Here is an 11,705-nt window from a genome sequence, read left to right on the forward strand (position 1 = left end):
TAACCTGATAAAAAAGCATCTGTAAAATGGCAAAACAAGAATGTCATATCTCTTCCCTGGTATTCAATATTGTACTGGAAGTCTTAGCCCGTGAATTAACTCAAGAAACATAAATTAAAAGTATAACAACTGGAATGGGAGAAACAAAACATTATATTTCAAAATATTTAAAATTGTCCAGCCCAACTTGCTGCCTGCATGAACATGATGCAGGATGCAGGAGGCAGGCGATGTGGAAGATGGACAGCGTTCGGACTTGGATTCCCAAGTGATGGTCGTACCCAGCCACAGGCTGCTGCAGGTGCCGAAAGCACTAGGTGGGGACAGTGCAGCAGCCTGTGCACCAGTATCCCATTATATGCCTGTTAAAGGTACGGATCAAGTGAAGAGAGTTTTTTTTTTAATTAAGATGATGATGACTCTCTGGAAATGCAGGTAACAAAAATGTTCTAACCTCCTTCCCAAACCAGAGCCTTTTCAGTTTGGCCAGAGCAGCCAGAAACCACCTGTCACCTGTCACTGGAGGCAAGGTCACAACACCTGGGGTGCTGTGCTGCAGGAGCAGAGTCAAGATGCAGTGGCCGCTGAACTTGGTATCCTGGAAATGGAAGGCACTATTGACAAAAGCAGACAATCTGAAACCTACAATTATTTGCTCAGAAATTTAAGTGGGTGTCTCAAGAACATACAAAAGAATTAGACAGAGCTAGATGAATATATATGAGGTGGCAAAAAAAACAAACAAACAAAAAAATAAAAACAGGATCAAAGGACAAGTTCATCTCAAATGGAAAGGACCTGGCAAAGACAGACTAGGGGACAGAACTATAAAGGTTGCTGTGAGATCACAGAGGAGGATTCTCAGGAGATCTGATAGGTTGCAGGAACCAAAGGAAGATCTGATAGCCCGAGTAGGGAGTATAATTGGGAACAAAAAGGCAACTTCTGATGGAAACTGCTGAAGTTGAACAAATGGTGCCTTTTTATAATGAATGGCAGCAAGAGCACGCCTCTGGCAGGGCCAGATCACAGGCAGTGCAGTTTACCCCATAGAATGGTTTTGCAGGTCTCATTTCATTCAGCTTTCCAGAATGGTAGTTGAAGAAGAACAACAGTTGGAGTTCTCCTGAATCTCCTGAAAAGCACTCCTGGTATCAGTGAGGAACAAATTAAGAAAGGACATTTTCTACATTGAAAATCGAAAGGAATATGAAAATTGAAAAAAGCTGCTAGGAAGAGGAGAACACAGCCGTTGGGGGGGAAGTTGAAATAAGCTGTTAAAAGTCTAAATTTTCAAGAAGATGATGATACATTTTGAGAAACTTTTGCAAGTGACAAAAATGACACCTTGGCCTCTCTTGATGAATCACAGGAAGTACATGGAGACACAAAGCTGGATGGAGAGGAAGCCATTGAGGTTGATCATTCTCATGATTTGGACATTTTTTTAGTACATTTTGAGGAATAAACCTTTCTAAAATAATATTGTAATAAACCATTTCTACTGAGTTGATTCATTTTACTTTGCACTGATAAACATGAAAATCTGGAAAGACCTGTTTTCTTGTTTTAAATAAAATTGAACACGTATGTGGAGAGATTAATGCCATTGATAGAAACATTTAGAATTTTCTCAAGACTGACAAAACACTTAAAAGTATATAGCAGAGGATTTAATTTCTCAATCTGTTGCACGTGCTAATTGTAACTAGTTGATAATCAGATTTGTCCAGGTCATTATAACATGCTATTCAAAAGTTTGTTTTCTTTTTCTGATTTATGTTTGCAATGAATTATGACCGGTTTCAAAACATTCCATTAAAAGATCCTAATAAGACACATAAGTAGTTAAACTATTTTTTTTACAAATGCATCCAAGTTTAGTTTGTGTTCTCACAACTCTTAGGCTATTTGAAGGATAGTAATTAAAACTCAAAGAGGTTTATATTGATGGCTCTTTGCTCTTATTTGTTTGTCCAGGAGTAAATAAATAGCAGAAGTTTTTCCAAGATGTATTCATTCATAACGTTAAAAAATAAAAATAAATAAAATAAAATACCCTATGTTGTAAAAGTATCTTTATTTTTAAAAATCTTTATTATTGGGAGTATTACAGACATCCTCCTGTTTCCCCTTTCCCTCCACCGCCCAGTTCCCACCTGGCTCATGCCTTCACCATCCCTTATTTGCATATAAGTTCTTGGGTTAATCTCTCCCCCCATCCTTTCCTCTGAGATTCATCAATCTGTTCCATATTTCCATGCCTCTGGTTCTGTTTTATTCACTAGCTAATTTTGCTCATTGCATTTCTTATTCATTTATTTTGATTTTTAGATTCAATTGTTGATAGATATGTATTTATTGCCATTTTATTGTTCATATTTTTAATCTTTTTTTCTCCTTCTTCTTCCTCTTCTTAAAGAATACCCTTCAACATTTCATGTAATACTGGTAAAAAAGTACAAGTATCTTTAGATAACAGATTATTAGAAACTAGAGGCGGGTGCACGAAATTCGTGCACGGGGGGGGGGGGGGGCAGGGTGTGTGTGTGTGTGTCCCTCAGCCCAGCCTGCACCCTCTCCAATCTGGGACCCCTCGAAGAATGTCCAATGACCCATTTAGGTGGGCAGTCGGATATCCCTCTCACAATCCAGAACTGCTGGCTCCTAACCACTCGCCTGCCTGCCTGCCTGATTGCCCCTAACTGCTTCTGCCTGCCAGCCTGATCACGCCCTAACCATGCCCCTGCCAGCCTGATCGATGCCTAACTACTCCCCTGCCGGCCTGATTGCCCCTAACTGCCCTCCCCTGCCAGCCTGGTCACCCCTAACTGCCCTCCCCTGCCAACCTGGTTGCCCCCAACTGCCCTCCCCTGCAGGCCTGATTGCCCCTGTCCTCCCCTGCAGGCCTGGTCACCCCCAACTGCCCTCCCCTGCCAGCCTGGTTGCCCCTAACTGCCCTCCCCTGCCAGCCTGGTTGCCCCTAACTGCCCTCCCCTGCAGGCCTGGTCACCCCCAACTGCCCTCCCCTGCCAGCCTGGTTGCCCCTAACTGCCCTCCCCTGCAGGCCTGGTCACCCCCAACTGCCCTCCCCTGCCAGCCTGGTTGCCCCTAACTGCCCTCCCCTGCAGGCCTGGTCACCCCCAACTGCCCTCCCCTGCCAGCCTGGTTGCCCCTAACTGCCCTCCCCTGCTGGCCTGGTAGCCCCCAACTGCCCTCCCCTACCAGCCTGGTTGCCCCTAACTGTCCATTCCTGCAGACCTGGTCGCCCCCAACTGCCCTCCCCTGCAGGCCTGGTTACCCCCAACTTCCCTCCCCTGCAGGCCTGGTACCCCCCAGCTGCCCTCCCCTGCCAGCCTGGTTGCCCCTAACTGTCCATTCCTGCAGACCTGGTCACCCCTAACTGCCCTCCCCTGCTGACCTGGTCACCCCCAACTGCCCTCCCCTGCAGGCCTGATCCCCTCCAACTGCCCTCCCCTGCAGGCCTGATTCCCCCCAACTGCCCTCCCCTGCAGGCCTGGTCCCCCCAACTGCCCTCCCCTGCAGGCTTGGTCCCTCCCAACTGCCCTCCCCTACTGGCCTGATTGCCCACAACTGCCCTCCCCTGCCGGCCATCTTGTGGTGGCCATCTTGTGTCCACATGGAGGCAGCCATCTTTGACCACATGGTGGTGGCCATCTTGTGTGTTGGAGTGACAGTCAATTTGCATATTACTCTTTTATTAGATAGGCTAAGAAAAGTATTTAGAAAGGTTCTGAATATATATAGTCAAAATACTAATGATGCCAATTATGAAAGCAACAACATCTAGGAATAGATCTAACAAATGATGTGCAAAAGCATGGAGAAAGTATAAAACTTTATTGAAAGATATTATCATACTAGGAGCCCAGTGTGCGAAATTGCGCGGCACCACCCACCCACCTGCAGCCCTGACTTGACACCTGAACCTGTCCACACAGAGCTCCAGCACACCTGGCCCAGCCCCCAAACCCTCAGTCCCTCGCATTGCCTTGGGCTGGTCCCACCTTTTCCGGGAGCCTCCCTGCTTCTGCCCTGTCTCCAGTGCAACGTGGCGGCTCTGCCCTGCATGGTGCCAGAGTAGAGCATGGAAGCCTCCTGCCTGCTGCGCTGTGCTCCTTCCCCTGGCAGGTGGGCCATGGGGCACTCAGAGTGCCAGCTGTGGGTGGTGAAGGACTGGTGAGGGGGGCGCTATGGGCTGTCACCCCTGCCCCCCCAGGCACGAGATGGTACTGCCTTCTCCAGGAACCTCCCCACTTCCGCCCTGTCTCTGGAGCAATGCCCCAGCTAATATGTTAATGGTCTGGTTGTTACCCGTTACAGCGTCCCGACCATTAGCATATTAGCTCTTTATCAGTATAGATTAACCTAAATAAATGGACAGCATGTCATGTTTATGGATAGAAAGACAATGCCATAAAGACAAAAATTCTCCACAAATTATTCTATAAATTCAATGCAATTATAACTCATAGAATTTGGTGATTCTAAAATTTTTATGCAATAACAAAGGGCAAAATACAGCCTATATTTTCCCAAAGAACAAGGTAGGGAGAGTTGTGATACTAGGTATCAAGATTTATTCCAGTACTATAGCAATAAAGGCAGGGTGATGTTAGTTTGGGGAGAGTGATGTCAACCAAAAGCTCAAAATGGAGAACTGAGAAGCAGACTCACAGTAATATGATATCCCGTTCACGCCCACAGTGCCCACTGGAGACCAGTGGGGAAAGTTTGAATTCCTAAATATGGAAAAGTTTTTCCATGTGGAAAATATAAAATTGGATTTCTACCCCCATACCATACACAAAAATCAGTTCCAAGTAGAATAAAACCATAGTTGTGAAAAGTAACTATACAGCTTTTATAAACAATACTAGAGGCCCGGTGCATGAAATTTGTGCACAGGGGGGGGAGTGTCCCTCAGCCCAGCCTGCACCCTCTCCAATCTGGGAACCCTTGAGGGATGTCCGACTGCCCGTTTAGGCCCGATCCCGATGGGCAGTCGGACATCCCTCTCACAATCCAGGACTGCTGGCTCCCAACCGCTCGCCTGCCTGCCTTCCTGATTGCCCTTAACTGCTTCTGCCTGCCAGCCTGATCACCCCCTAACCACTCCCCTGCCAGCGTGATTGACACCTAACTGCTCCCCTGCCGGCCTGGTCACCCCTAACTGTCCTCCACTGCAGGCCTGGTCATCTTTAACTTCCTCCTTGCCAGCCTGGTCGACCCTAACTGCCCTCCCCTGCAGGCCTGATTGCCCCCAACTGCTGTTCCTTGCAGGCCTAGTCCCTCCCAATTGCCCTCCCCTGCTGGCCATCTGTGGTGGCCATCTTGTGTCCACATGGGGGCGGCCATCTTTGACCACATGGTGCGGCCATCTTGTGTGTTGGAGTGATGGTCAATTTGCATATTACCTCTTTATTATATAGGATAGGAAAAAAATTTTATGATCTGGGAGTAAATAAGAATTTTTTAAATTAAAAAATATCACAGAAACACAAACACTAATTGAAATGATAGATGAATTCATCTATATTAAAACCAAAAGCTTCTTTCCATTAAAAAACACTATAGAATGAAAAAAAAAAAAACCCAAAAGCTAGGATAAGATATTTGTAACTCATCTTATATAATAAAGAGCTAATATGCAAATGGTCATCATGCCTTCACACCCTCGTGCCCTCGCTCCGGAACTGCTCAGACACTCAACACTGGGGAGAGAGGATTGGGGACCAGCAGGCACAAATGAGCTCGCAAGAGAGGAATGGGGACCAGCCAGGCACAAATGAGCTTGTGAGTGAGGAACGGGGACCAGCCAGGCTGCGGCCCAGGAGAGGGACAAGCCACCTGCCCCGTGGTCCCAGGCACCAGCACCTGGGCCTGTGGCCTGGGAGAGGGACAAGTCATCCGCCCCACCCTCCTGGGCACCTGCGGCTGGCCCAGGCGAAGCTGGCCTGGGTCCTGGGTGCCTGCGGCCGGCCAGAGGGAGGGAAGCCCGGGTCCCGGGTGTGGGGCAAGGCAGAGGTAGTTAGGGGCATTCAGGCCAGCAGGGGAGCAGTTAGGGGCAATCAGGCAGACAGGCAGAGGTGGTTAGGGGTGATTGGGCAGGCAGACAGATGAGCGGTTAGGAGTCAGCAGTCTTAGATTGTGAGAGGCAGTCGGACATCCCTCGAGGGGTCCTGGATTGGAGAGGATGTAGGCTGGGCTGAAAGACCCCTCCCCCCCCCCCGGGAATGAATTTTGTGCACCGGGCCTCTAGTACTAGTATAAGCTGCAAAAGATTAGTATCTAGAATGTACAAAGCATTTCTACAATCAAAAAAAAAAAAAGGTGGGTGGGGTGGGGGGAAGAAAGAATAACAGGCATTTCACAGAAGAGGAAACTTAAATGATTCATAAACTCTAAGTAATATATTTATCAAATATTGAGTTCATAAAAGAGGTAAGAATATAAAGATGGAAGTTTTGATTAATAAACATAGTTCAAAGTTAATATATAGAGAATTTAAAAGTATATTATATTGATTTATAGAATTTTGCACCACAAAAACTTCAAGTAAACTTAAAGTTTTTGCTCTTGGGAGTGTAAAACTGAGTGTCAGGGGAGGAACCAAGTTTTCTTATATTCTTCTAAAAGTACACACATATGTTACTTAAAAATCTAAGAAAATATAATAAATATATTTCATTTTAACAAGAAGCAGAATGCTAAGTAATCCAGAGTAAATATGTCCAAATAGGCAGCATCTACATATAAATACGTTTAGAAAACTACCAAGGGATATAAAAGAAGCATTTAATAAATGAAGGGCTATGTAATGTGGGACTGAGAGGATAATGTTGTAAGGATGCCAGTTCTCCCCCAAATAACCTATGTATTTAACATCTCTCCAATCAAAAAAATTTTCTTTTGACCTCAATAAAATGATCTAAAAGTCTGTTAGAAAAATATCAGAAAAGAATAGCCAAGAAATGTAAGAGTTATGAAGATTTTATTTTTCCTAAAAATTAAGATAACCTAAAAATTCAGTAATTTAAGTACTTTGCTCCTGATGGAATGATAGACAGAGAGATCAATGTAGCAAAATAACGTGATCAATTGAGTTCATCAAAGAATATAAAAGGTGACATCCATAGTTGTGGGGAAAAGTACATAGTTTTGGGACCTGGGTTTATTTGGAACTAATGTTAAAGTCTTAAAACAGGCAACATAATATTAAGTGAAAAGAAAGTTATAAAACAATTTGTGAAGTAAATTCCATTTTTGTAAGAATAAACTTACATTTGAACACACAAACACACAGATACTAAGGATAAAAGCAAATAGTAACACTGGTTATTTCTGGTGGTTGGCCATATGCAGTTTTTATTTTCTACTTTTATCACTATTTTCTAATTTTTTAGAAGAAACTCAATGTTTAAAACTCGGCTAATTATTTTAGGAAGTATAAAGTAGACCTAAACATTTCTATCACATATATTAAAAATATTTCTTAAACAATGCCAGATCTTTGGAATTCTACCACCCATATTTCTTTTCCAATGTATGACAAAAATATTAAACATGAAATTATGGTTCTCAAATTAATTGAACTATTCTCCTAAAAATACTTGCACTGCATTATTTTAAAGTTAACAATAAAAACTGATGAATTTCCAGGCAAAACAATAATACACTATGCTTCATAATATAGAAGTGTATTTGTTTAAAACAGCCCATTCCCCAACCACATCAGACCAACCAGTGCCGCTACCTCTGGCTACATGCATATTTTCTTCCCACCACTTTTTCTAAATTGCTCCATGATTTTACAGAGTCATTCTTTCGAACTGAAAATTTCCATGCTTGGTTCTCTACCAAAGGTGATTTCATTTGGGAAAGATTGAAAAAATGTCCAAAATGTCCAGTCATTTTTGCAGTTATATAAGGATGAAGAAAAACACTCTATTTGAAATCCAATTTAAAAGGTTTTTTGACTTCCCACATAGTCATTCTAAGTGGCTTGTTTTAAGAGGTTTAATATTTGCATCTCAACAGTGCCCAAATAGTGGTTTTTATCTTTAAAAATAGTCGGCTGCTGATGTCAGTACTCTACTTGTTTTTCTTTTTCTTCCTTTCCTCAGTTTTTAAAAAAGAGAGAATAGAATGGATGGGCATTGTGCAGGCCTGGAGTTAAAGCCTGGGTCTGAGCTGGAGTACTAGAACGTACTACTGCCTGACCTTGGCCATGCCGTTCTGTCTGGTGTGTCTGTTGATAGCCCTGCCGACCCTGATGAGCATCACAGGAGGTGCGTATAGGAAAGCAGGCTGGAGCTGACCAAGCTCTGTGAAATGCAAGCAAGTCACAGTGACAGACGAACGATCTCAAAGGTGTTTGGGTCTCTGTATGATTGCTGGCTTGCACTGAAAAGTCTGTGCTAGCAGCATTTGCCGCACATTCTGAAAAACAGCAAGTAAAATGAACTCCTGGGCAGTATGGTGCAGTGAGCATTACATTGGAGGTTGCCCTTAATGCGGGGCTTTCGCTTTTTTTGACCAAAACTTATTTATACTAACGAACAGCCCCAGAGCTATTGTATACTCACATGGGTTTGGCACTGTACAGTTTTAAGGGGTGTCTTTCACAGACCCCTTGGCCAATCTATTCCTCCCAATTCCACTTGCCAGTGGAGAGGAGAACTCCTTGAAGCATTGGAGAGGAAGGAAAATTCCACAGTTGCCATTTACGCTTATATCAGATTTTACACTATAAAACTACTAGAGGCCCAGTGCGTGAAATCCGTGCACTTGGGGGAGGGTGTCCCTCAGCCTGGCCTGCGCCCTCTCACAGTCTGGGACCCCTTGAGGGATGTCCGACATCCCTCTCATAGTCTGGGACCCCTGGTTCCTTACCACCTGCCTGCAGTGGAAGCAGGAGAGGCTCCTGCCACCACCGCTGTGCTCACCAGCCATGAGCCCAGCTTCTGTTTGAGCAGCGCTCCCCCTGTGGGAGCACACTGACCACCAGGGAGCAGCTCCTGCATTGCACGTCTGCCCCCTGGTGGTCAGTGCGCGTCATAGTGACTGGTTGTTCTGTCGTTCGGTCGGTTTGCATATTAGGGTTTTATTATATAGGAAGGATGCTTTAGGCACTTAAAAATAATCCAGTAATTTTATTACACACTAGAGGCCCGGTGCATGAAATTCGTGCACAGGGAGGTGTGTCCCTCAGCCCAGTCTGCACCCTCTCTAATCTGGACTGCTGGCTCCCAACTGCTCGCCTGCCTGCATTCCTAATTGCCCCTAACCACTTCTGCCTGCCAGCCTGATCACCCCCTAACCACTCCCCTGCCAGCCTGATTGATGACTAACAGCTCTCCTGCCAGCCTGTTTGCCCCTAACTGCCCTCCCCTGAAGGCCTGGTCACCCCTAACTGCCCTCCTCTGCAGGCCTGGTCACCCCTAACTGCCCTCCCCTGAAGGCCTGGTCACCCCTAACTGCCCCCCCCTGCAGGCCTGGTCCCCCCAACTGCTCTCCCCTGCAGACCTGGTCCCTCCCAACTGCCCTCCCCTGCTGGCCATCTTGTGGAGGCCATCTTGTGTGTTGGAGTGATGGTCAACTTGCATATTATTCTTTTATTAGATAGGATTAGATAGGATAGAGGCCTGGTGCACGAGTGGAGGCTGGCTGGTTTGCCCTGAAGGGTGTCCTGGATCAGGGTTGGGGTTCCCTTGGGGTATGGGGCAGCCTGGGGGAGGGGCCTGTGGTGATTTGCAGGCCGGCTACAGCCCTGGCCACCCAAGCAGAGGCTCTGGTATCTGGGATTTATTTATCTTCTATAATTGAAACTTTGTAGCCTTGAATGGAGCCAAGCCTCCTGCTTGCTCCGTGGCTGCAGCCATTTTTGTTGGGATTTATTTATCTTCTATAATTGAAACTTTGTAGCCTTGAGCGAAGGCCAGGGCTGCGGGAGCTTGGCTTCCTTCATCGCCAGGGGCAACTCAAGCCTCCTGCTCTCTCCAGCTCCGTAGCTGCCACCATTTTTGTTGGGATTTATTTATTTTCTATAATTGAAACTTTGTAGCCTTGAGTGCAGGCCTGGGCTGGCCAGGGTGTGTGGGAAGCTTGGCTTCCTCCATTGCCGGGGAAACCCAAGCCTCCTGCTCTCTCCATGGCCACAGCCATCTTGGTTGGGATAATTTGCATACTCGCTCCTGATTGGCTGGTGGGCGTAGCTTGTGGGTGTAGCAGAGGTACGGTCAACTTGCATATTACTCTTTTATTAGATAGGATATATTGAGATTTTGTTAGAAGATACTTAAATAATACAAGTTCAGGGGAAACACATCTAACACAGTGACATTGAGCAAGAAAATTCAAGGGAAATTATACATACATCTGTTTTTATCAATGAATGATTTTATGAGTCCAAATGTATAATGAATGATTTTATATGAGTCCAAATGTATATTTATCTTAAGCTCTGACTAAGGAAAATAGTTAGCCAAAGCATTATTGATGAAAATATGCATCACTATCTACTGTTGGGTTAACCAAGCAACCACAAAAATAGATAGATAATGAGATAAAACTAAGGAAATATATGACTATAAAGCAAGAGATCTCTTAATAGGAAACTGCAACCAATTCAAGACAATAATAATAATCAAACATTTGTAAAGTGCCTCTGGGTGCCAGGCACTAGTCTTTTTTTTTTTATTATTTCTTTATTGATTACAGTGTTACATATGTGTCCTTATTCCCCCATTACAGGCACTAGTCTTAACATTTTGTATCTATTAACTCATCACAAAACTCTAAAGTAGGTATTATTTTCTCTATTTTACAGAAAAGAGACTTTGAGATCAAACAATAGCACTGATGACTTTAATTAATGGCTGCCCTGTATTCCTGGATTTTGCCCTGTAACGTTGTCTTCTCCACCCATTTGGGATACTGGGCTAGTCTTGTGACTTGCTTGGCCAATAGAATAGAGAGGGCGTGAGAAAAGCCTGGCTAGTCTACTGGAGGAAGGAAGAGGTGAAGAAGAGTTGAGGCACCCCAGCCAAGGGACAGCCCAGCTGACTCTAAACAGAGCCACCTAGCTCTTAGTCACTCCCAATACTGATGCTGTACCGACAGCAAAGAGTGCTTCTCAGCACACAGGGCAGAACTCTGCAATGACCAATGTGTGAGCCATATTTCAGAGGAGAACCCCAAGTTTGAACCCTCGGAATACTCTCATAACACACCAAATTACTGGGAGGTTGATTACTGGCAATCAGCCCTTATTAACACAAAATATTCAAAATCGCACATCAGTTTGCTTTTAGTAACTGAAGAGGTGACTATCTTTCAGGATGTTGGAGCTCACCGGCCAAAGACCACCAGGAGCATACCTGTGGTCAGAGTGAGGTTTATTTAGCTGTTGTACGAGGGAGAGAGCACACAATGGGATCCATAGGACGTCCTGTGAAGAGGCCTTTCCTATAGTTTTAGGATTTGTACTGAGTGATTCTTAGGAAGGTCGAAGGAAGTCGGGAGCCACGTTTGGATTGGGCATTTCAGGAAGAGGAGAGCAGGCCTGGAGCCAGTCCCGTCAGAAAGTGCAGGCAATTTGATGCTTGGGCCTGTTGGTAATTTTTATTTAGTAGGTGTGAGGACTAAAACAGTGTTAAAGAGTTGTCATTGGTAAAGAAACA

General features: G+C 44.9%; 1 pseudogene across 1 annotated transcript; it reads left to right on the forward strand.

The window, feature by feature from the left end:
- Positions 1 to 445: 445 nt before the first annotated feature.
- On the forward strand, positions 446 to 1,468 carry LOC308256581 (phosphorylated adapter RNA export protein-like; annotated as a pseudogene). The gene is made up of 2 exons: positions 446 to 975; positions 1,091 to 1,468. The product of its transcript is annotated as a phosphorylated adapter RNA export protein-like (transcript).
- The last annotated feature ends 10,237 nt before the right edge of the window (positions 1,469 to 11,705 follow it).

Source organism: Plecotus auritus (assembly GCF_963455305.1).
Source record: "Plecotus auritus genome assembly, chromosome: 8".
Classification (NCBI taxonomy): Eukaryota; Metazoa; Chordata; class Mammalia; order Chiroptera; family Vespertilionidae; genus Plecotus; species Plecotus auritus.